The following is a 24,551-nucleotide window of genomic DNA, read 5'->3' on the forward strand; positions in this document are numbered from 1 at the left end:
CTGGTAAAACAAGCTGCTTAACATTCCTTCAAGACTACGCCTGAAGGCTGCTCTCTACAGCTACCATTTGGATAGCTTTCTAAGGTTATCTTTGACCTCCTAAATCACCATAAGGGTTGTTTGGATTGGTGCAAGATGCCCACTTCAATTAGTGGACATCATATACCAGACAGACTTCTCACACAGGGCCCATGAGACCTTTGCTGCTCCAATGCCTGTGACCAGTATTACCTCTGTGTGTTTGACAGCAGACACACCATGTCCAAAATATGCAGACATTTTTAGGTATCGTCTAGACGGAGCATGCGTGTCTCCTCCAGATATTTTTTTAACTATCCAGTGGGCTTGGAGGTCACCCATTAATGGCCATTGCTTGGCATCATTCTGCATCTCAATTGCTTGCATTTCGTTGGTCAGCGCTGCAGTCGCCACACCCTCTTCTTCAATGTGGCCCTCCCCTACAGCATGGCCAAAGTACTTGTGTCCTTACACTGCTTGCTTTTTTGGGAGCAATTCTTTTTGGGCTGATGCATTTTACAGAGTGCATCTTTTGTAGTTGGCTCTGTCCTTTATGACTCCCCCGTCTGTCTGCTCCCTCACTCCATCTCTCCCATTGTTGTTTGCTTCTTCCCTTGTTATGAGCCCCAATGTACCCCTATACAGGCCTAGGTAGATGCACAACCTTTTACCTACAATTGTCCTACCTTGCTCTACATAACTGTTCTGGTACTGATCTTTTACCTAGTTATGTGCCGAATAAATGTTGTGTGGTTTTCTTAGAAAACTAGCCTCATTTATTATGCATGAGGATTCTTAGTATCACAGCAGAATTACCATCTTCTGTATATTAACTATGTACAAAAGCCACTGCGATTGTCATCCTTGAACGACAGGCCCACAGTATAATTTTAGATAGACCACCCTGGGAGTACCTTTTGGGTATATAAGCACCACATCTTCGCTGGGCAAACCAGAGGAGAAGCTTCCATGATGACACATGACGCTGGAGTCCCTACACGCAGAACCTCCAGCATGCAGTGGTCTGACGTACCCTGCGGGGTGTCCAACTCGAGACCAAAACGGGATCCTTCGTTCTTACCAATCAGGTAAAGGGGTGGCTCTTTCCTAGGGGAATTCTTGTCTTCACATCTACATACATGCTAGATACACTTAGGTACACTTAGCTAGGGATCTCACTTGGTTATTGCCATGTATCCATATGCCAGTATATATACACACTGTTTTAGCACCATGGTAGAATTCTACCATTTATTTACTCTGTTGGTGCTTGTAATCGTATATATCTGTTTCTAATGGTTGTCGCAGCACACGTATATTATACTAGAATGACACTGGTTCAAAAATAGCTTATTGAAAACGTCCCCATCGTTTATTCTGTATATCTCTCTGAGAAGAAGTGAGCATGAGTGACTAAATGAAAAGTACTGTACTGTGTCCACAATCCCTAAAGGATCAAGGGTTGTCATGTTCGATAGTTGCCAGAAACTATTAGCTCCTTGGTAAGGTTGGGGGGCTTATAGTGGCACTGGTAGGTGGCTGGTCTAAAGGCTAACATATCCTTTGGGGGTGTCTGGAATCAGTTTGGACACCAATCCCTTAGTTTATGTTGTCTAAACGTGCAGATCCTATGTATTATTAGGAACTACACGACATGGCGCCTTCAACGTTGGTTTGGTTATTATTTAACTGTAAAATCTGAGTAGTCCGGTCGTGCTTTCCCAGAGACCCTTACTCACATTTACACAGACATGTTTAGGGTGGGAAGGGAAAATCAGCCGCAACTGAGTAGGTATATCCCATGTATTAACTGTAGGTTTATTCAAGCTTGAAGGATTATAGTTCTCTACATTGTGCATAAACATTATCTCTTTTTCGTAAAATACTTCCTCTCATAATGTCAATATATCCATTACCTCCACTCTCTCATTCATGCCAAACCCCATACCACTACAATGATCCCCAAAATAACCCTTTCGAGACTCTTCCCTACTCCACCCCTCCTTGCATCATCTCATACCTCTTTTTACTATTCCGATCCCCCAAAACAAACCTAAGCCCTCCCTTTGTCTATTCCCCCTCTACCGCCCTTTTACTCATCCACCTCCCTTTTACTCATCCCAAGTCTCCTATGCTGCTCTGAGCTCCCCCCCAAAAATTCTAAATCCTTTTCTTCTGTCCCTCCACTCTTCATTCATCTGAAACCCCCTCCGATGGCTATAAACACCCCCCAATAAAATTAAAAAAAAAATTCTAGACCCTTCCTTCTTTTATCCCTCCACTATTTCAATCGAAATAACCCCCCCACCCCCCTCCTCTTGTTATATTGCACTCACACATGGCTCGGACGCGGGGCGAGCTGAGGCGCACTGACTATACGGATGCCCCCACCTGGGTTCCCTGGGATCCAGGGTGCCTCAATGGGTGGTAAGGGGGGGCTTAGAGTAGGTGGGGGGTGGGGAAGGCGGAGGGAAGAGGGGGGGAGGGGGGGAAGTATGAGGGCCAGGCAGGCACTTAACACAGATGCAAAGTTTGAACAAGTCAGGCAGGAATATTCATGCATACGGAAGTATCAGAGACGGACAATAAAAAAAGGGGGCATAGATGGATTCCAGGGTTATGGATTGGACAACCAGAAGCTAAAGGTATGGCGGCATTAAAGGTTGTATCATTAAATATCTGTGGGCTAAAGGATTTAAGAAAGCGGCAAAATGTATCTATAGGATTACAATCGATGGGGGCCAATATAGTTTGCTTGCAGGAAACTCACATTGAGGGATCAGAAACACATCTCTTAAAAACCCTATGGTATAAACTGGTGTGCGCAACAACTCAAGGGGCTCGGGTACGGGGGCTGGCTATTCTCGCCAAAGGCCCAGGCCACACATTTTCACGCAGTAAAACAGATACATTTGGGCGATGGGCAATTACAGATTGCCAAGCTATGCAGGGGCAGAAAACGACGATTTGTGCCATCTACGGCAGCAACAGTGACAACCCCTCTATTTTCAATGAAATTTCGAATGAGCTTGCACACTGGCCACTACCACTGGCGATTTGTGGGGATTTTAACATAAATCTTCCTTGGGACTGGTCCATGAATGATGAATGGATTTATAAAGGTCGTAACCCAAGGTGTTTAATGCACTAAAACATCTGTGCTGTGTACATGGGCTCATAGATGGATGGCAAAGTTCTCATCCTAACGATCCGGGCTATACCTTTTTCTCGAACCTGCATCGCACACATGTTAGAATAGACTTCTTCTTACTATCAAATTCACTGATAAATAATAGCCAAATCAACAAGTTTCCTAGAGTCCTTTCGGACCATAACCCCTTGGTATGCTTACTGGATAGGGGCCAAAATCCGGCTTCACCCAGATCATGGACATTTGAAAAATCCTTGTTATCTGACCCTATGTACTGTACACATATGCAGGAAGGGATCCCTAATTTTTTTAAGACAATCTGGGAAGTGTTTCGATCAATGTAGTATGGGATGCACTGAAGGCTGGGATCCGGGGAGAAACATTGCAATACTCATTAAAAGTGAACAGTACAGCAAAAAAAAAAGATGAGTGAACTACAGGAGGAACTTAGACATGCCGAGGAAGGATTAATACGGGCCACTAGTGGGGACCAAGGTCTTGAAGAGACGGAAAGAAAACAGAATCAAGTGGCCATTGCTAGGGCAGCTATTATGGATATTCTAACCGCTAAAGCTGTAAAAAAGGCCATGGCAAACAAAGAGATGGTTTATGAGGTGAATGAACTGGTCGGCCACCAACTAGCAGTCCGTATGCGCCAACAGGTGTCTGCTAATATGATTTAAGAGATAATCGACCCTGAGAAAGGCCCAGTTACCGACCCAGAGTTAATCAGGGAAGCATTTCTGAGATTTTATAGCTTTCTCTATAGTGACGCGGGGGAGATAACGCTAAAAAAATTGAGGAATATCTAGAATATGATAGCCCAGCTAGGTTCTGTGAATTAGATCAAGCAATGCTAGAAGAATGCCCTAATGTAGAGGAGATAACAACAATAATAGAAAACCTACCAAAGGGGAAAGCAACAGGGCTAGATAGTTCACCCTCAGAATTCTTTTTAACTTTTCTAGACAAACTGAAAGGTATATTACGGGAGCTATTTAGGTATATCTTTAAAGGGGGACATCCACCTAATTCATGGGCTCGGGCAAAAAAATAATATTCCCCCAAAAAAACAAACCTCCAGAGGAATTAGGGTCTTATAGACCTACCACTCTTAAAACTGTGTGTTAAATACCGTGCAAACTATGACAGATTGTGTCTTGGGTTTGTAACAGAAACTAATGGACCTATAAGCTTGTTGCTGTCTCTGTTTGCGTTTCTTTTGTAAGAATTCCTGTCGCTAACGATTGGTCACGGCTCTTTCTACTAAAAAAAAAAAAAATGTACAACATTAGTGTTATATTGTGTACTAAATATTTTAACGATTTTAAACAATGTCTTTTTTATTTGTATACTTTTATGGATTCAAAACTGTATCCGAATAAAGTTTTAATTGATTGATTGACCTACCCCTCTTATAAATGCAGACTCGAAAATATATTCCAAACTGCTTGCAAACCAAATAGCCCCTATCATCCACAAGGTTATTGCTAATTACCAACACGGCTTTGTGCCAGGAAGATCAACGGTTAACCATATCCATAAAGTGATCACGCTATTTGATCATTCTAAAATTGCAGGAGACCCTATGGCTTTGCTGCTCTTAGATGCCAAGAAAGCCTTTAATAGGGTCTCCTGGCAGTTCTTATTGTCCGCCATGACCCGGGTCGGTATTCCCAGAGGGTACATTCAAGCAATACAACAGCTATATGTTAAACCGGCGTCTATGGTATTGGTGAACGGTAGCCTTACTAAAGAATTTAGTATAACCCGAGGAACTAGGCAGGGCTGCCCATGTTCTCCTCTGCTCTTTGCTCTTTATCTTGACCCGTTTATTCAGAGGCTAGAAAAAAACAGAGCGATAGAGCCAATTATATCACAAAATCATGCTCCCAAAACCCTAGCCTACGCAGACGATATAGCTATTGTTACCACCAATCCCGAAACAGCTATGGTCGCTATTATGAGGGAGGCTATAGAATTTGGTAACATTTCAGGATATGCACTCAACCAGGGAAAAACACAGATTGTGGTTAATGAAAAAATTGACCTAGAAGATCCACGGGTAGTAAACAGTGCAACCTATCTGAGGATCTCTATCACATCCAAACTAGAAGACCTGGTGGAAATTAATGTAAACCCGATATTGAAGTCTATGCAAAAAGATCTGCACAAACTTGATAATCTACATCTGTCTCTGATAGGCAGAGCTAACGCCCTGAAGATGGTCTTCTTTCCAAAACTTCTCTACTTATTTAGAGCCATCTGTCTGGAATTTCCCGATTACTGCCTAAAAAGTATGGAACGTACTTTCTCCAGATTCATATGGGCCTACACACAACCCCAACGCGCTTATACACTCCTTACTTTGCCAAAAGAACGGGGTGGGCTTGCCCTTCCAAACTTGAGGACCTACTACTGGGCCATTGTATTACTTAATAGTCAGGAATTGTTGCAAATTGGCAGGATTGAGGGAAGACCCGGGGAAAGTCAGCCATCTATATATGAATTAATTATAGGCAATCAAAATATAGGATATCTTTGGCGTCACCTCTATGATAGTTATCATAAGAGAGTCAAATTTAAGACCTTACTAAACTGATACAAGATCCTAAAAAAAAATAGGAAAATGATGGGCATTGGGCGTGTTTCGTATTATACACTGTTTAAAGATAACCTTGATCTGCCTGAAATATTTAGACATAACTGCATGAAGAAATGGGAAGCGGCGGGTATAACACATTTTGGGAGTCTGGGCTCCTCCACGGGGCTACTTTCGTTTGAAGAACTTAAAGGGAAATTTCACATTGACAGGCGGGACTTCTTTAAATACCTGCAAATTCGAGATTACATCAACAGAAGAACCACGGGAGGGATTATCGCCCAAAAATGTGACCTTTTTGAAAAATTTGCCTCAAGTAAGAAAAATTCTATTGGGGAAATATATGCTCTTCTAAATATGATATTCCCCCATGATCTAGAAAAAACTGCCCAAAAGTGGCATGGTAAAATCGGTATATCCCCTGAAGAGTTTAACAGAACCTATGAAATTTCACAATCATGCCTTATGTCCACCAAATTGCAGGCGCAATTTTACAAATCATGTTTTAAGTTATATTACACTCCAGATAAAATTGCCAAATGGGGATCTGGCAAAGGGACTTGCTGCCCTAGATGTCAAATTTTCAACGCAGATTGTGTACATATATTTGCCACCTGTGATGGCCTGATTCTTTTGAAACAAGAGATTGAGAGATTTGTATCTAGTATTTTGAAAAAACCTATCAGTCTAACAGAAGAAATGATCCTTTTGGGTGCAACGGATCCTAGTCTCCACAGGTCAGGAGCCGAATTTCTGTTTATTGCTATGGCAATCCTAAGGATCTGTATTACATCAGCATGGTTAGATGAACTGGCACCTTCATTTCAACAATGGCTTGCGAGGCTATTGGCCACCTATAGACTTGAAATTGCTATATATAAGGGGAAAGGCAAAAGAAAACGTAAACAAGGGTTAAAAATGAATGTGGGCCCCGCTATTAGAATGGTGCCAAGCCCAAAGCAACGATGTATGAAATATAAGAACTAACTCTATGTGACGTTAGACGTTTTTTTGTTAAGTATTAACTGTATAGCGGGTATTGTTTTTTGAAAAAATTGACTAAATAGATGAATTATGTTATTTTACAGTTTGATTCTGTATGAATTTTCTTGTATCTGTACCTGCCTGACCAAATGGGGAGGGGGATGCTCCTTTATGTATGTGACAAAACCATATAAAAATATTTAAAAGAAAAATCCATATATTACTATAGAACATAGTACAGTAGATAGAGCAGGCAGATGGGCTATAGTGAGGCTTAAAATGTATAATCAAAGGTATACATTGGTCGGATATTATGGTCCCAATACTGATGATGCAAGGCTATTTAGGGGGTTGTTGACAGAGTTGTTGAATTTCTCGTATCCAGTCATCTTGGCTGGCAACTTTAATGTGATTTTAGATAATTGGTTGGATCACTACGTCAACAGTAGGTCAGTTGTAAACTGTAAGATGTCCCTAATTAAAGTCTCCATTGCACAATTGGGATTATGTGATATATGGAGGAAGAGGATGGGAGTGAGAAAGGGCTTTACATACAACATTAACAAAATATAGACATAAAAAAAGGAATATTTTAGCTAACTTTTTAAACGTTGAAAGAGAAGGGATTCTTCTGATGGAGGGCGGCAGCATACAGAAATTCAAGTGGTCTCCTGAAGAAGGCGTTGGTTACGCCAAAACGTGCGTAGAGATTGTCATCTTACCTACTCAGACTTAGCAACCCTTGTAGTATTTTATCATTTGGTGTTGGCATTCATGTGTCCTTTTTTTTGTATTATGATTTGATGAAAACATTATTTTATATGTATTGTCAGATTGTGATATGTCTTTGATATTGTGATTGTTTTACAGCTCAGATTTTTATACATGCAATAATAAAACCAAAAAACTTAAAAAAAACTTTTTTGTCTGTCAGTACATTGAATTTCTGTTTATTAATCTGTATGTGTCAAACCTGATTTTAGACAGGTGTTCAATTGCCTAGGAATTGTTAGTACTCAAAGGACGGCAGCGAGTTCCATGTTCTAGGTATGGCCCCAGAGAAGGCACAGTTATAGGTTTTATCCTCACGGAATCCGGGAGGCTGGGGCACAAGGTCTCTGGCGGACCGGGAGTTTCTGACTCCCCAGATACCAGAGTTTTTTGGTGAGATATGCAGGGGAATTTGTGTATAGTGCTTTGTGCGTGATACAGGCCAGTTTGAGCTAGACTCTAGCTTCAAAGGGGAGCCAGGTCAGTGCTTTCAGATGCAGAGAGAGGTGGACACATTTTTTGAGCCTGTTAAGAGTCTTATATACTCAGTGTGTCTTAACGTCATTAACAAAAGTTGAGTAATCAACTGTATTTCTGAAATGCTTTATTGTAGAATGTACAAGAATTATAAACGAGTGCATGTTAACGTTTAGGTTATACATGAAATTGCAGTTCACAAGTGTAGTAGCCCGTATGCTTCAAGATGTGTTACATTTATTCTAAATTACATTACACATGTAACCACAAAAAAAGAGGAAAAATAAATCAATCGAAATAACAAAGTAACATATCCACCACTCAATTGAATTGCATATTTTCCTATACTAATTCACCATAAATCCTTTATGGCTTCCAGAGTAGCGTGCTACTCACCGAAAAAGCACTGCAACACCCCATCAAGGCTAGCAAGCGCTATATTAATGCAAACCTTTTTCCCTCATCTATCCCTCCACTATCCTTCTCAATCCAAATAACCGACTAACATATCCACCACTCAAATTACTTTCATATTTTCGCAATACTAATTCACCACTAATCCTTTATAGGTTCCGGAGTAGCGTGCTACTTGCCAAAAAAACACTTCAATGCCTCGTCGGGGCTAGTAATATATAGCTATATAAATGTAATTAAAATACAATACAATAATGTCTCAGACTGGAGGCGCTAGTACTAATGGTGCAGAAGCAGAGGAAGCTGAGCTAGAAGGAGCTCTTTACATTTCAGAGAATTGCAGATATGCACTTTAAAATTAACAGATTATGGGGTCTCGTCATTGGGTGGAACAGTAATCTTTGTGATTGAGGCACATAGAACAGAGGTGATCTGTTCCTGGGTTAAATTCACTCCTGCAGATGAGCGCACACATGTTTCATTCATATACGCCAGATGAAATACCAGATGAATACTCTCCATACGAGGAAATAGAAGTCCCGTTAACTTACCAAGAGCATATAAATTGGTTTAACGGTGCACTCCCCCATATCTCAGATAAAGTGAGACTCGGTCCGCTCAGCAGAGATGGAGCGACTTGGCCGGACTTAGCTGTTTACACACCTCATCCAGAAATTGATACATTACCAGCAGCAGATTTACGTCCACTTCACAAAGAAATAATAAAACTATACAGAAATCTTTCACAATTCGAAATGCGAACACTCACACTACAACCTACAAGGGTCACTCAGACTGGTCAAATACAAGGGACCGCTACAAAAATCACCCCTCAAAAGCTGAACGCGACTATGGGAAGAATGCCCACTAAATGTGAGCAAATGCCATTCGCGACAGCACAGAAAATAGCACAGCTTGAGGCAGTTTTTCCTCAGATTGGCCTGCAAGAAAAACACAGAATGCTGACAATTTGCTTGCCAATGGGGATAGCTCCCCCGATAGAGGACTCTACCACTTGGGGAATAGCTTTCGCTTCTGTTTATACCAGAATGCATGGTACCCCCTCAGTAGCAGTGATACCAAAAGTATTGAAACAAATAAAGAATGAGTACAGGGCAGAACCTGCCCTGGACTTAGGGATGAAATTGATAAGCAATTTTGCCCAGGTATCAACAATTATGTTGGATAACATAAAAGGGGAGGCACAGCGGTGGCTATACACCAACGCCTAAGGGAATGCACTCCTGCACAACAGGAGTGAAAATTACCAACAATTATTGAAGATACCTTTGCTTCACTGGGTAGAGATTATTTGGAAGCTAGACCAGTGAAATCACAATTGATGGGTAATCCTGAAAAGGATAACTCAAAGCAAGCACCTGATTCTTGTAAAAAGAAATGGGACAATAAACAATGAGAAGAAAACAAGCAAAATGCATTACAAGCACGGTATGGGTCTTCTCAACAGGAGCCTTCTGACAGGAATATATAACCTTAGAAACTGTGACAAAATTAAGAAACCTGACCGGTATCAGGATACTGATACACGTTCCTCTCGAGAGGGAAGGACGGTCGGAACACAGATCTTAAGAGTGAGCCAAGCCAAGAGACACACATCACACTTCAAACTACATTATCAAAAAATAAGATAAAGCAAAAAGTAAACCTCAATTCAAAAAGAAGGTAGCTGGCATTAAAATAAGAAATGCCCAAACTACTGAGTACTTAACTACTGAATGGGGAATGGGCTCTGATGATGCTAGACATGTCATCAGAAGTAACAATAGTTCGCCAGAACATGATGGAATTTCTGGTGACAGCAGCGTTGAATGAACATATCACGGTGGAAACACCTGATACAAGGGTAAGTGTCCCACCTCAGTTACATGAAATAACGCTCCAAATGGAGGGGTGTATACCTAGAAAAGTGAAAAGTCTCTTTTGGGAGAACCTGACTTTTGGATACGATATCCTTCTGGCTGAAAGAGATTGGCCACCTATTTAATTATACAGGCTTTTTCAGACCTCGTTCCAGAATCACTAAAATATACATATGCGCAGGAGTGGGCAGGAGCACTAGCTACAGCAGCATTATACCACAATCCTGTAGGGTGGGATGCTGAGTCACCTCACCATGAAATCCCATTTAAAACTACTCCTACACCACAAAGGCAGTACCCTGTAAAACATGATGCAAAGAAATAGGTCAGGGAGATTTTAGATCAACTTGAATATCAAGGTGTAATTGAGAATTTTACCTCCTCCATGAATAACCCTTTGTTTCCTGTAATAAAACCAGAGAATTCATACCGTCTAGTTTTAGACTATAGGTATTTGAACGCATGCACAAAAACATTTGCAGTACAGAATGCATACAGTGCCGCATTAATGATATCATTGTGCGGAAGAAATTCAAAACAACACTGGATATCTAAAATGGATTTTTTTGCCAAAATGTAGCACCTGAAAGCACAGTTGACAGCATTTTCACCACTTGGCTCTCAGAGCCAATTCTGTATACTGCCCCAAAGGTATAAGAATAGCCCGGGTAACAGAGCTACTTCAAAAATGTGATGAGGAGGCATTGTCCTATGTAGATGATATTTATCTGATGGACAATGAATTTTTGGATCACTTGCACAGGGTGAACAACATCATTTTGGGGTTCACCTCTGAGGGCTAAAAATGTAACTTTAAAAAATCAAAAATTGCCTACCTCAATGTGCTATTTTTAGGATTTGAGCTCTTGAGTGAAGGAAAAAGTCTAGCAGCTAATTTTTTATAGGCCTGAGCGTAGTTTGCAGAGTTTACTTTTATTAAAAAACTCTGCGAAGGTCCGCGAGTGGCAGAGTGCAGTGCGAACTGCAGTTTGTGCTGGTATTCCTGCCGTTCGCAATCGCGAAATTACCGCTCACGATGAAACTCCGCTGCACATCGCGAAGTGGAGATTTCTGCACTCGGCGGAGTGCAGAAAACTTCCCAAACTCCGTGAACGAAGCGAAGTTTACCACCCAGACCTATTTTTATTTTTAAATGCACGCTGCTCCAACCACCAAAGACTCAGAAAAACGTACAATCCATTTTAGGATTCTTAATTTGGGCAGAACATACATTTTGGATTACACAGAAAAAATAATACCTTCCTACGACCTGATTTTTCAGTTCGACATTGGACACAGGAATACACAGAAACTCTACGTTCCTTAAATCTAACATAATCGCTTCCAAACACTTACATGCATGTGTAAATACTGCCAATTTGGTTATCCGTGTAGTCGCAGGTCAATCTGGTTACACCTACCTCACCTTCAATGAAGGCAAAATGGTACCGATTGCATACAAATCTCATTTGTACACAAACGCTGAAATGCACTTTGCATCAACAGAAAAAATATTGACTCCAGTACAAACTGCTGTGGTGAGAGAAAGAGCACTAGCTATGGGGAAACGAGTAATTGTTGTAACTCCAGTCCCAACCTTAGAGGCTGTTACAAAAGCAAGTGTTCCAAATGCAATAAGCACTGCAGCTGCAATGTATACAGTGGGATAATTCTCTCACTGCAACAGATGTAGACTACAAGTTTGATTCTACATTAAAAACTCAAGCATTCCTGCAGTACGAACAAGAATATCCTCTCCCGAATGAAATGATGCCTCTAGATCAGTATGAAAACATAATTTACACTGACTGATCTGCCCAGCCTGCCATAGGAAGTAAACCGCAATACAGTGCAGCTTGTACGATTGTGAAGGGACGGCAAATTCCGTTCTAGCAATATGCAGACGCAATCTCTAGGAGATTTCATGGCACAGCTGGCAAAACTGAAAGCCCTGATACTGGCACTAAAAAATACAGATCGGGAATTCCCCACACTTATTGTGTGCTATTCGTTTTACTGTGTCCAGTCATACAGTGAATATCTTCACTACTGGGGCCAGAATGGGTTTAGAGATTTCAAAGGTTGCACAATAAAGCACAAGATGCTTTGGGAACAAGTGGCAGAGCTGAAAAAGGGCTTACCAAGTGCTCATGTAATTCATACATTGAGTCATCAGCTTGTTGGCATGCACGTTGAAGGGAATTCACTGGCTGATGAAGCCGCCAAGGTGACAGTGAGAATTGCTACTGTTGCTGCAATCACTCGTTCTAGTACGAGAATGGATGGATAGATAATAAGAGCTGTGAATGCTACGCATAACAGCTCAGCCTTGCTAAAAGGTTTTCTGCTCAAGTACTACTACAAATCAGATGCTGAAAACATTCCATATGCTCAGATTCCAGGAGTGGGGATAGACTAATAACAAACATGGATAGCAGATTAGGTTTAATTCCAGCTGCACACGAGGTTCTGGGTTCAGCACATGCAGGTATTACTGCAATGGTTTCACTATTGAAACAACGTTATTGGTGGCCAGGTCTAACAAAACAGACCAAAGGGTTCATCCTTAAGTGCAACATCTGTCAGCAGATGAAGGGTTCCACCGTGGCAGGCCCACCACAAACACCATTACTGATATGAGACAGACCTCTCCGTGTGTCTATATTTGGACCACTGCAGCCCCTTACAATCTGACAGGGCTTACAGGTACATCCTGGTGGCAGTGGATTCATGCTCTATATTCCTCTGGGTTTGGCCATAGCGCTCGGCTGACGCTCAAACTTTTTGAACGGATTGCGAGTCTTTTTTGGGACATTCGCAATTGGCACATGACATTCTGACAGTGGCCCTGCGTTTTGCTCTTGGGCTATGGGAAATTTGGGTGTGTCTTGCGGTACTCCTCTCCATATCATCCCAAGATAAATTTGATTGTGTAGAGAAAAAACTGGGACTTAAAGCAGTCCTTAACAGCAAGAGTATTAGGCTTGGGTGGCAGTATATGGCACCTATATGGGGTCCTGAGGGCACTTAATAACGTGCCAAGAGTTTCCCTGGGGGTTCGTACTCCATATGAAGTCCTGTTTGGGACTAGAATGTGGGTACCCGACCTCGATTGTGGCAATGCAGTGGTAAATGACAAAGCATATGACATTAATGATCGTTTGGCTGTTTTCCTAGAACTCAATGAATTCTGGGCATTGCAAAGCAGCTTCCAAGTAAAACGCACTGCCACTGGGGAAATGAAACCTGTTCTGGCAAGACCTTCATGGGCCCCGAAGATTGAGGACCTGGGCAGAGAGAAAATTGTGAACAAGAAACAATTTGGGCTGTCTTACAGAGCACCCGTACCTGTCTTGGCTGTCAAAGGAACAAGAACCGTACTTAGGCTTTCCTGTTTTCAGTTTCTATTTTTGGTAAATTCTGGTGGTGTTTTTTCAGTGTTTTCCAGTGATTTCAATACCTCAAAAACAGTGCTTTTCAGTGGTTACTCATTTTCGCGCCATAAAAAATAACTGAAACGGTGTTTTACCGGTGTTTATGGAACATTTTGCTTTTATTATTGCTTGCTTTCTTCATTGATGCATATTATATAGACAGTCTATGTACAGTGTATATGAGGTCCACATGCATTTTTACAAGTCGAAGGTTAAGTCGGCACTTTCAGAAATTTGCTTGAAAAGGGAGGCTCTGTGCAAGGCACACCTCTTGAACTGGGTACAGAGAGAACGTTTTGGAAATTAGAAATTTCTGGGGGTGTTGGGTGTTGTAGGCAAGGCAGGCAGTTCTCATAGCTCATTTAGAATCAATGTGTTGTCATTTGAAGAAAGTGAGAGCTTGGTGACATGTTCATGGTTTTGGGCACTCCTCACAAATCACATAGCATGATGGCATGGCTATGAGTAAAGCTAGGCTGGTTTTCACTGCTATTTTTCCCCCCTCAGATTTATATAGTGCTAACTCGACCTGAAGGTATTGAAGCACTTCACATGAGCACCTGTTGCGTTACACAAGGGCACATTCATTTTTGTTAGGGACGGGTAGATTACGTGATTTGCCCAGAATCACAGGATGTTGAGCGTCATTGCCGAGACTCGAACCCCGTTCGCCAGATTTGAGGTCCACCGCCCTAACCATTAGACTACATCCTCTGCTGCTGTTTTTTTCAAGGTTTATGGAAGAGTCTACCATAGCATGGTGCTACCAGCCATGTGTTAACCTTGTTGGTGTGTTCTCCTGTAGCGTGGAAAACAATCTGTGCTGCAGAATTTAAAAAAACATGCACATCACAGTGCAATCGTCTATAGGTCTCTGCTCCCCCTTAGCTTAGAGAGACCATTTCTGCGTTATCTGGATGGCCATAAGATGGTTTTATAGGTCCCTCGGAAAGAGAGGGGAAGCATTTCAGAGTTTAGGGGCTAGGAATGTGAAGGAGCGCCCTTCACTCCTTGCACTTTTAATCCTTGGTGGTATAATGAACAGTTGCAGCCTGGCTGCCCCCCCCCTCCCACCTAAGAACCCCAAACTTCTGTGCAGAGTTAGTTTCATCCTTCACTGCTCATTATTGTTCCCTCCTCTCCTGCCCTCCCCTCCCTCCAACATCCCCTCCCTTTTTTATTTTATTTTTTATTTTATGCGTTTTGATATAGCGCGGACTTTACTTGAAGGTGTCAGAGCGCTTCACAATAGGAACAGTAGTGATACATGAGGAGAAAATTATAAGTGAGCATGTTACAAAAGCAAATGTTACGTTACATGAGGCAAAAGTGACAATTGTGCATGTCTCAAGAGCAAACAAAATACAAGAGGTAGCAAACGCTACGTTACAGGAGGAAAAAGTGACGTGTGCATGTTACAAAAGAGTACACATTACAAGTAGAAGTACAATAATGCAATAAATGGCAGTCCAGTCCAGAGTATCCTTCTACCATTAGACTATAGTGAGAGAGTGAGCTCTGGGAGGAGGGAATTAACAAGGAGACCCTTCACAGTACTGACTCCGGAGCATCCTGCCACCATTAGAAGGGGGTGGGAAGGTCAGTTACAGGGGTTGGGGGGGGATGAGGCTAACAAGGAGACCCTGCCTAGCACTGACTCCACAGCATCCGGCCATTAAAAGGGAGAGGGTCAGCTAAGGGGGGTGGGGGCTAACAAGGAGACCCTGCCCAGCACTGAACCCCCAGAGCATCCTTCCTCCATTAGAAGGGAGTAAGATAGGGACCTCCAGGGGTGAGAGTTTAACAAGAAGACCTGCACAGCAATGACTGCTGACCTGCTGCAGTCAGTCCCGAGGGCGCACTGACCACCACTGGCGGAGCATCACCAATGGAGGGAAGTAATGCCCCTAAAGAGTCACAGACGAGGATGACGAGAAGCAGTAGACAACAGGAAGTGTGTGATAAAATGAGGAGCACCAGTATGTGACAACTGTATGGAAAGCTATCTCGAGACAATTATCCTCATACCTCAATGCAAATTATAGCAGGAAACACAGCAGAGCGATATCACAGCAGAAGATAAGAGGAGGAGCCGCAGATGATAAGAGGAGGAGCAGCCGAACAATAACACTAAGAGCACTGTTAATATACAGAGTAGGGTAGGTAAAACAGACCAACACTGTGGCGGAGCGCCACTACTGGAGAGAAGTAATGCCCCTACACGGCCATGGATGACAGGAGAAGTATTGTATTGTATTGTAATTGCATTTATATAGCGCTTACTACCCCGACGAGGCGTCAAAGCGCTTTTTCGGCGAGTAGCACGCTACTCTGGGAAACACAGAGGATTAGTGTTAAATTAGTATAGTGAAACATGCAAGTACATTTTAAGTGTTGGATAGGTTAGTTAGTTATTTGGAATGATAGCAGAAGGATAGAGGCGGACAAAGGTTTGTATTTATATAGCGCTTGTTGATGCACGCTATTCAGGACGCCTACAAATGATTAGTGGTGAATTAATACGGTGAAATATGAAGTAATTTCAGTGGTGGATATTAGTCAGTTATTTGGAGTGAGAAGGAAGGCAAAGGGATAAAAGGGGAAGAAAGATTTGCAATCGTATATCACTTGTTACCCCTGATGGGTGTTGAAGCACTTTTCTGGCGAGTAGCACGCCACTCCGGAACCCATAAAGGATTACTGTTGAAAATTAGTATAGTAAAAAATATGGCCCGGCCCATTAATGTGCTATGTGTTTTTTTTTTTTGCGGGGTTGTCAATGAATTTTAATAATTCTCAGTGTCCCCCAAACGCCCTTCCTCCTGCAGGCCTGTCTTGTACTGTCACAGGTGGTGGGGGGGGAGATGGTCCCAGTGCACACGCTGTGAGAGCACCCATCCGTCATCCATGCACTTCCCAAGCCGAACCTGCTTCCTCTGCAAGCTGAAACACGCCCTGATGCCCGCAGGAGGTAGAAAGCGCTATAGAAAAGGCGCGTTACTGTAATTGGGCAAGTTTTCACATTCATTATGATGGTGTTTAATTTCCTGTCACGAGGAGCCCTGACACCCTATTTGGGTCTGGTCCTTAATATTTAACTGTGAATTTAAACCGGTTCCTCCGGCTGGGGTATCCCGTCTGGGCGGCTGCCCCCCCCCGCCCCCCATCCCGCTCGCATCGGTCCCTCGGGGAGGACGCGGCTATCCAAAGCCAGGTCTGGTGGGGTAGTGGATAAATGCATCCACTGTAGGGACCTGTGTTCACCTCAGGGTCACAGGTTCTAATCCTGGCAGGGCCACTTAGCCTTTCATCCATCTGAGGTCGATAAAATGAGTACTGTTGAGTTGGGTAACAATATACATCTGTTATTCAGTGCCTTGAGACTTTCGGGTGATACGTGCGCTATAGAAAAGTACATGTTATGTTATGAGCCGGGAAGTGCTCCTTTGTGAATCTGGTGCCTCGGATGACTTCCAGGCGCTATATTGGACGCCTCGGTCCCTTTCAATGCACTCAGGGAGCGCCGAGACTACTGCCAGGCTGGTCCATCTGGAAGGGCGGTGGGTGGAACAGAAAAAGAAGAAAGGTGTGGGGTAGAATCAGTCACACATCCGCCATGCAGGGACAACCCGCTGCTCCCAAGAATAGCCGCGCTACAACAGAAATGTGTTCAAGCGCGGCCGAGATAGCCCATACAGCAGTGCGCTGCGAAGCAAGGCGCTCCAAGACAGCTGAATGAATGTGCATTTGATCCTAAGGCAGTATGTGCCGAAGCCCCCTTTCCAGACACTGCTGGTCCGCTACCAACCCCAGCCAAGATATATGTACCGTGCAACCTCTGCACACGATTACAGCGTGAGATGCGTGTCACGCACAGACAAGCACAAAAGGGCGTGACTCAATGCGTCTTGTAACTGCTACACGGATCATGCACCTGTTCTGCCATAACATGCTTATCTTTCAACTAATATTGGGAAGTGAAATAAAGATGGGGGTAGGGAAGAAACACGAGATCAAAGGGAGACAGAGAAAGAGTAACGGAAACACGATAAGAGAAAGGAAGCAAGGGTGAGCGAAAGCAGGAGATAGAAAGAAGGAAAGAATAGGGAAAGAAATAATGAAGGTTAAAGAAAGAAAGAAAAAGAAAGAATGAATGAATGAATGCAAGAGAAAAAAAAATCACCTTAAAGGAGACATAGAGTGAGCGATGAAGTCACTGAAATAAATGAGAAATCACAGTGCCGAGTGTAGAGTGATATCACAGCGGCAGCAGGTGATAAGAGGAGGAGCAGCCGAATGAGAACACTAAGAGCATTAAACGGCCACGGACGGGGATGACAGAAGTATCAGGCAACAGGAAGTGCGTGATAAAATGAGGAGCACCAGTATGTGACAACAGTATGAAATGTAATCCTGAGACAGTTATCCTCGTAACCCCATGCAAATTATAGCAGAAATCACAGCAGCAGCGGATGATAAGAGGAGGAGCAGCCGGTGATAAGAGGAGGAGCAGTGGAACGAGAAGCCCATTAACATAAACAGCAGGGTAGGTGAAACTAGAGCCCGCAAAAAACATAATCTCATCTGGGGGTACGACACAATGAGGAGCACTTCAAGGATAAAATGCGGAGTCGCCCCAGCACCTGTGCCGGAAGGCTCCGGCCCCCAACAGTCCCAGGGCCGCGTCAGGCACTCACCTGCCATCTGTCTCGGGTCCCCGCTCGCTCAGCTAAGGAACTAAATGGTACATGACTGATCCTGCCCCAGCCCACATGTCTTTCTAGGGACGCCGGCCTGTCACAGAATGCACCCACTTTCTCACAGACGCATCTGTTGCATCTCCCTCAACCCCAGTTTCCTCTCCTACAGCCCCCCTCCCCTCCTATTCTCTTTTCCATCCTTCTTTCCGAGCTGTGAAGGAAATGCAAGCCGAACTTCAAAAGGAGAGACATCTGCACAGAACACAATCGCATGGACACTGACACATCCTTACGAATAAGGGCTTTGGCACGGCTTCAGCCACCTCTTGTGGAAAGTCCCTGGAGGCTGGGGACAAAGCCTCATTAACAAGTCAATGGTCTTAAAGACCTGTGAAGTACTCGGGTGCGGCTGGCAGATCGAAAACGTGTCTGCCCTGGAGGCTGCTCAGCCCGGGCTGACACACTAGGGGTGGGGGAGGTGGGGGGGGGGGGGGGGGGGGGGGGAGGGAGGGGGGACTGAATCCCGTTTGAGCCCAATAGGTGTCTGCTTCCAAGCTCCCTGGTGCAGCTGCCAAAGTAACTCCCCGGGGGGCGAACCCTGCAATCTACCGTGCATCGCAACAGCACGTTACTGCAGGTGAGAGAAACGGTTGTTTTTTGTTGAAGGAAAAACACTGCGTGGTTTTTATTAATGGAAGAGAATATGGGGCAGCGAGGGGAGGGGTGCCCAACCGCGTTATCTCTGTGGAGGCGGCTGTTCCTCTCGCCTGCACACACTCTGAGGCTCAACAGTGCCCCCAGGGACTCTGAGAAGGGGCAAAAGAACAACAAAGCCTCATTAAGTGAATGGTCTTTTTAAAGACCATGAAGTACTCTGGTGCAGCCGGCCACAATTAAACAGACGGCAGACCACAACAGCTCCTCTCCCCCCACGTCAGCTATGAAAATCAGTGACACTCTGTTTAAACCGGGTCACCTGATTTTCATCCGGAGGTGTACTGTTGTTGAGAGTCGGTTTTAACCGAATTCCGGACAGCCTAACCGTACTACTTCAGCCTCTTGCCAGCAAGATGGAAAAGAGATTTGTCTCCATTGATCTAATCAAACCACATGAATGTATCTGATACTGAATAATAGTAGCCACCGATCTCATCTCGCTACAATACTGGAAGTTCAGACAAAACGATTAATAACCTTCGATGGTCATGTTCTACGAAATGACAGAGTTACCAACAATGGAATGGAACTTGTGCCTATTGAAATGGAACAGCTATAAAAAAATACAAATGAAGCAAAGATCTCAATTCAGCCTAAAACCGAAATCTATGTGAATATGTTTCAAAACAAATAATGTGCCAGTTCTACAAAACCTGCTGAGCTACCAAAGCTAGATCGAACTGCGTCTGGCTACTTCATCAATTTTGATACTTTCTCATTGGATCCAAGTGAACCCAAGTCACCGCCAGCTCCTAATGCCCACAAACAAAAAATACGTGATTTCTACCTTTGGCTGAAGAAGACTAACTTTGTTACAACCTGGCTAGAGCTCTGGATTGTAATTGGTCTAATTTTCCTAGTCCTTTGGGTAGGTTTTGTGACTGCATTTTTCTTGTTCCTGAATGGACATTATCTCCCAGAATGCTCCGCAGTGCAACATGTGAACTTGGTCTTAAAACCGCATGCGCGGTATTCACCGATCCTCCTCACCGATTCTGCTATTTCGAGTCTCCTGACCCCTCACCCATCGGCGCCGAGAAGCCACTGCTTCATCAAGGTATGTCCGTGTTCAAACATGCCGAGACCCTGCTCTTCTATCCAAATCGCAATTGCTAAATGCCCTCCATTTTTATCCCCCCACAGGTCACCAGTATCCTGCCCGGACACTTTACAATTCTCCCTCAGGTAATTTTCAACGGCCTCATTCACCAATATTAGCACGTTGTTCCCGGCCCAGTTTTTACCTTTTAATCCCTTTTTTCCCCAGTACCCTGCAATCCCCAGGGACCTGAGCGGCCGAACTTTACTCCACGGACCCCTGAGTCCCTTTTTCCAAACATTACTAGGTAACTCTCATTTGCCCGATCGTCATCACCGCTTTGCCACCGTAATTGGGCACCTAGGACTATATGATTTCACGGCGCCTGACACCGCATGGTATGCAGATTGAATGGTTTCCTTCCCGAGCACGCCTCATTCTGTGAACCCATGCATCTCTCCACAGCCGGGCACCCCATGTTTTTCTCAACTTGCTCCTCATTTTCATACTCTGCATCCTGCCCGATATGCACAGTGTGCATGCTTCCACCACGGACTTCTTGGCTGTTTATGGTCTCCTTCTACTGGATGAGACGCATGTGCACTGTCTCTGTACTCCATTAAAGCACAATATGGCTTAACCTCTTACTAGTACTGCTTTCATATATCGACTTTTGCATCTCATGAGTGCATATATGCTGTAGTATGACAGACAAAATGTACATAAATAGGTTTTAATTGTTCTTTTCTCGTGTTTTTTCCTCCCATCCCCTGTACTATTGTTGTTCTTCATGTAATAGCGTTATATAAGGCTTACAGTAATTTTTGTCCTGGTGATGATCCCGGTTATCCCATGAAAGGGATCGAAACATCGTCGACTATACATAACAGCGTACACACGAATAATTGTATTTCAATGTGTTACGTCTGTTGTTACGTATCAAGCTTGTCGCATTATGTATAATTTTCAGCAAGCTTTCTTTCTGTTTCGCCTGACTGTTTTGCATTTTGTTTTGTCTCAGTTTTGATCTATGTGTTTAAATTGTCACCCTTTCACCATGTCACACCTTCTATGTATTGTTTTGGATACAGGACTGTATCCTACTGGATACTGCAACTGTCCTTGGACAGAAAACGTATTCATTTACATTAAACTGTCTATCCGGCTGGGTAGACTATATAGATTCAATTTCGTTCTATATTCATTCTCTAGATATGTTATTTGCTTTAACAAGGACCACTGTTCAATACAACACACTGTTACCCTAGGTCCTTTGTTACTTTTAGGGTTCCCTTGTCTTTCAACAAACATATTGAGCGCAATCGCAGAATTGCAAGGGTCGGCTGACTCTTCTCCCCTGGTCTTTAGTGGGTACCTCCTGTTCCCATTTCTCTTCCTTTCTTAGTACTATGTCAGATCATACACCCCTCTATACTGATGATTACATCAAAAAAATACTAGAAGGTCCTTCACTGTTTATAGATTCTACATAAGCTGGTGGTGTAGCCACTATACCTCTCACTGAACAATTAGAAAAAGCTAAGAAAAAGATTGTGAGATTACAACTCATGATACGTATGCTCACTGACTATTTAAAAGCAAACGTGATACCTGTGGGCCTCCAGGTGCGCAACATCCCTTGGGTTTTCACGGATAATCCTAAATATATTAACAGCTTCAGCTATATAGGCTCAACTTGTTCCAGACACTGATGGTCCTAGGAATTAATACAGCCACAGAAGCTTTGAAAATCCTAGAACAAGAAATACTTGACATTGAGAAACAAATAAAAGATACAAGCTCAGTTACTGAGGGCAAGAAACTACTTGAACAGGTAGAAAAAACTATTGAGGATTTCTATAGGTTAGAACAAAACAAAAAAATTGTCAAAGTCAAGAAGGATATCAACTCATACGTGGTAGAAAGAACTTAACCTTACTTACAGAAAGACTACTATACCAACCGCACCTACTCTAATCCTCAAAACACCAGACCCTGGGGTAGATTTAATAGGCGTAACAACTTAGTGGGTTTCTCTGATATCTCTGCTGAATCCTCAGATAGTTCCGACCAAGGGGAAGACCCTGGCACATCGACCTGTCCTTTGAAACAAACTTTTTAGGCAGAAACCTAGGAGAGAGTCAGAATCGAGGCCACGGCAAGCGACAATGGTACAATCCCCCACGCAAACGTCAAACACGCCGGCGATTGTACCAGTGGTAAGGGATTCCAACATGCCACAAACTATTCCCATTTTTAATCTTTCAAAACATATCCTTGCCGCCTCTGAACTATCCCTATTAAGCAAGGGATTATCCTTTGTACCCACTGTCAAACCCAATTTTCTCGAGTTCCAAACTGAATCGCTCCAATTTATTTTAGACGTATACGTCTACATTTATTTTTTTATAAAACCCCTCTCCCGTAGTCTCCAGAAATACGCCATTCCGTCCACCATCCACTTTCTTCCCAAGTTCCAACATGATCCCTAGTGAGGTGGTCACTTTTGAAAAAATGATTATGAAAGATGTATCCTCCCTTGAAAACACCAGACGCTTCATTCCATACAACATTTCACTTGAGGAGGAAAAAGCCATTGTCACATTAAAAAACAATGACTCATTGATAATTAAGTCTGCCGATAAAGGCGGTGGCATTGTCTTACAGGAAATAGATGCATATAAAGGTGAAATCCTACGCCAACTTGCCAACACGGATCATTATTGTAGGCTTCCCACCAATCCCACCAATGAACTCCAGAAACTGATCCTTCAAATAACCACGGATGGCAAAAAACAAGGTTTCCTTAGCCAAAAGGAGTTTCTATTTCTTAACACTAAGTTCCCCCGTACCCCAGTAATTTATACCCTACCCAAAATTCATAAAAATTAAACTACACCTCCTGGACGCCCCATAGTCTCCGGGTGTGGCTCCATTCTGGAGCTTCTTGGCCAATTTGTTGACTACTTCATAAAAGACTTTGTTCCACTCACTGAATGTTAGGTGTAGGATAGCATGTCCATGATCAACCTTGTGGAGCATCATTCCTTTGACATTGATTCTGACCTCCTGTGTACATTAGACGTGGAATCGCTGTACACTAATATACCACAGGTAGAGGCGCTGTTGGTCATTGGAAAAATATTGGACAGTAGACCACGTCCACACAATGTCCCACTATTTTCATACTTCAATTACTGGAAGTATGTCTTACCAGAAATTTATTTTCCTTTGAGACTGAATTTTATCAGCAAATAAAGGGTACGTCAATGGGCGCGGTTTTTGCTCCAAACTTAGCAATTCTGTATATGGACCATTTGGAAACATCGAGAATTCTCACCCTAAATAATCCATTTTTTAAGGCATTTCCTTGTGGAAATGCTACATTGACGATATTTTTCTAATTTGGCATTCCACTGAAAATAGCCTCTCCCAGTTCCTTCATTGGCTTAATAACAACTGTCAGGGCTTTACTTTTACACTCACATACAATAGATCGTCCATAGCATTCCTGGATCTCACAATCTACCATGACACTAATGAACTTTTCACAAAGTAATACCGCAAACCCACAGAAAGAAACACATTATTAAAATACGACAGTAATCACCCCCGTGCACTCGTGACTCACTCCCTTACTCACAATTCTTACAACTCAGGAGAAATTAGTAATCTTTAGAAAGATTACTTCCAGGAAGCATTCATACTTTCGTTGAAGCTACATGCTCGTGGCTACCCCAAACGACTGGTAAGGAATGCTCGCAAAAGAGCGTGGTACTGCCCACGTAAAGTACTACTCACTCCTAAACCCAAGATTGATCAAAACCGCATGGTATGTGTGACTACTTTTTCACCAGTATCTAATGCCATACGCTCGTCTATCTTGAAACATTGGACCGTACTGAATGCAGGAACTATGGACATCGATCGCCCTCTTTTTGCTTTCAAAAAAAGTCGCAACATAAAAGACCACCTAATCAGGGCAGCTCTCCCCATTACCAAATCACCTTCCACACTCACTGAACTCTGGGGTTTTGCTCCCTTGATGGGACATAAAAAGTGCAGTAACTGCAGCGTGTGAGTTTGCTATTGAAGGTCAAGATTTCACTTTTAATGATGTACATATCAAATCAAACAGTTTTACAAATTGTAATTCTTGCAATGTAATTTATGTGATACCATGTCCATGCAAGCAAATCTACATAGGTCAAACAACCCAGAAAGCATGGATCAGGATATGCCAACACCGCAGCCGTGTCAGCTGCAAGACGCCAAACGCACCCTTGGTTGAACATTTCTTAAATCATGGACATGATGAAAATGACATCAAATGGACAATCATTAATCGGATCAAACCACCCCCT

Source organism: Lissotriton helveticus, chromosome 11 (genome assembly GCF_964261635.1).
Source record: "Lissotriton helveticus chromosome 11, aLisHel1.1, whole genome shotgun sequence".
Classification (NCBI taxonomy): domain Eukaryota; kingdom Metazoa; phylum Chordata; class Amphibia; order Caudata; family Salamandridae; genus Lissotriton; species Lissotriton helveticus.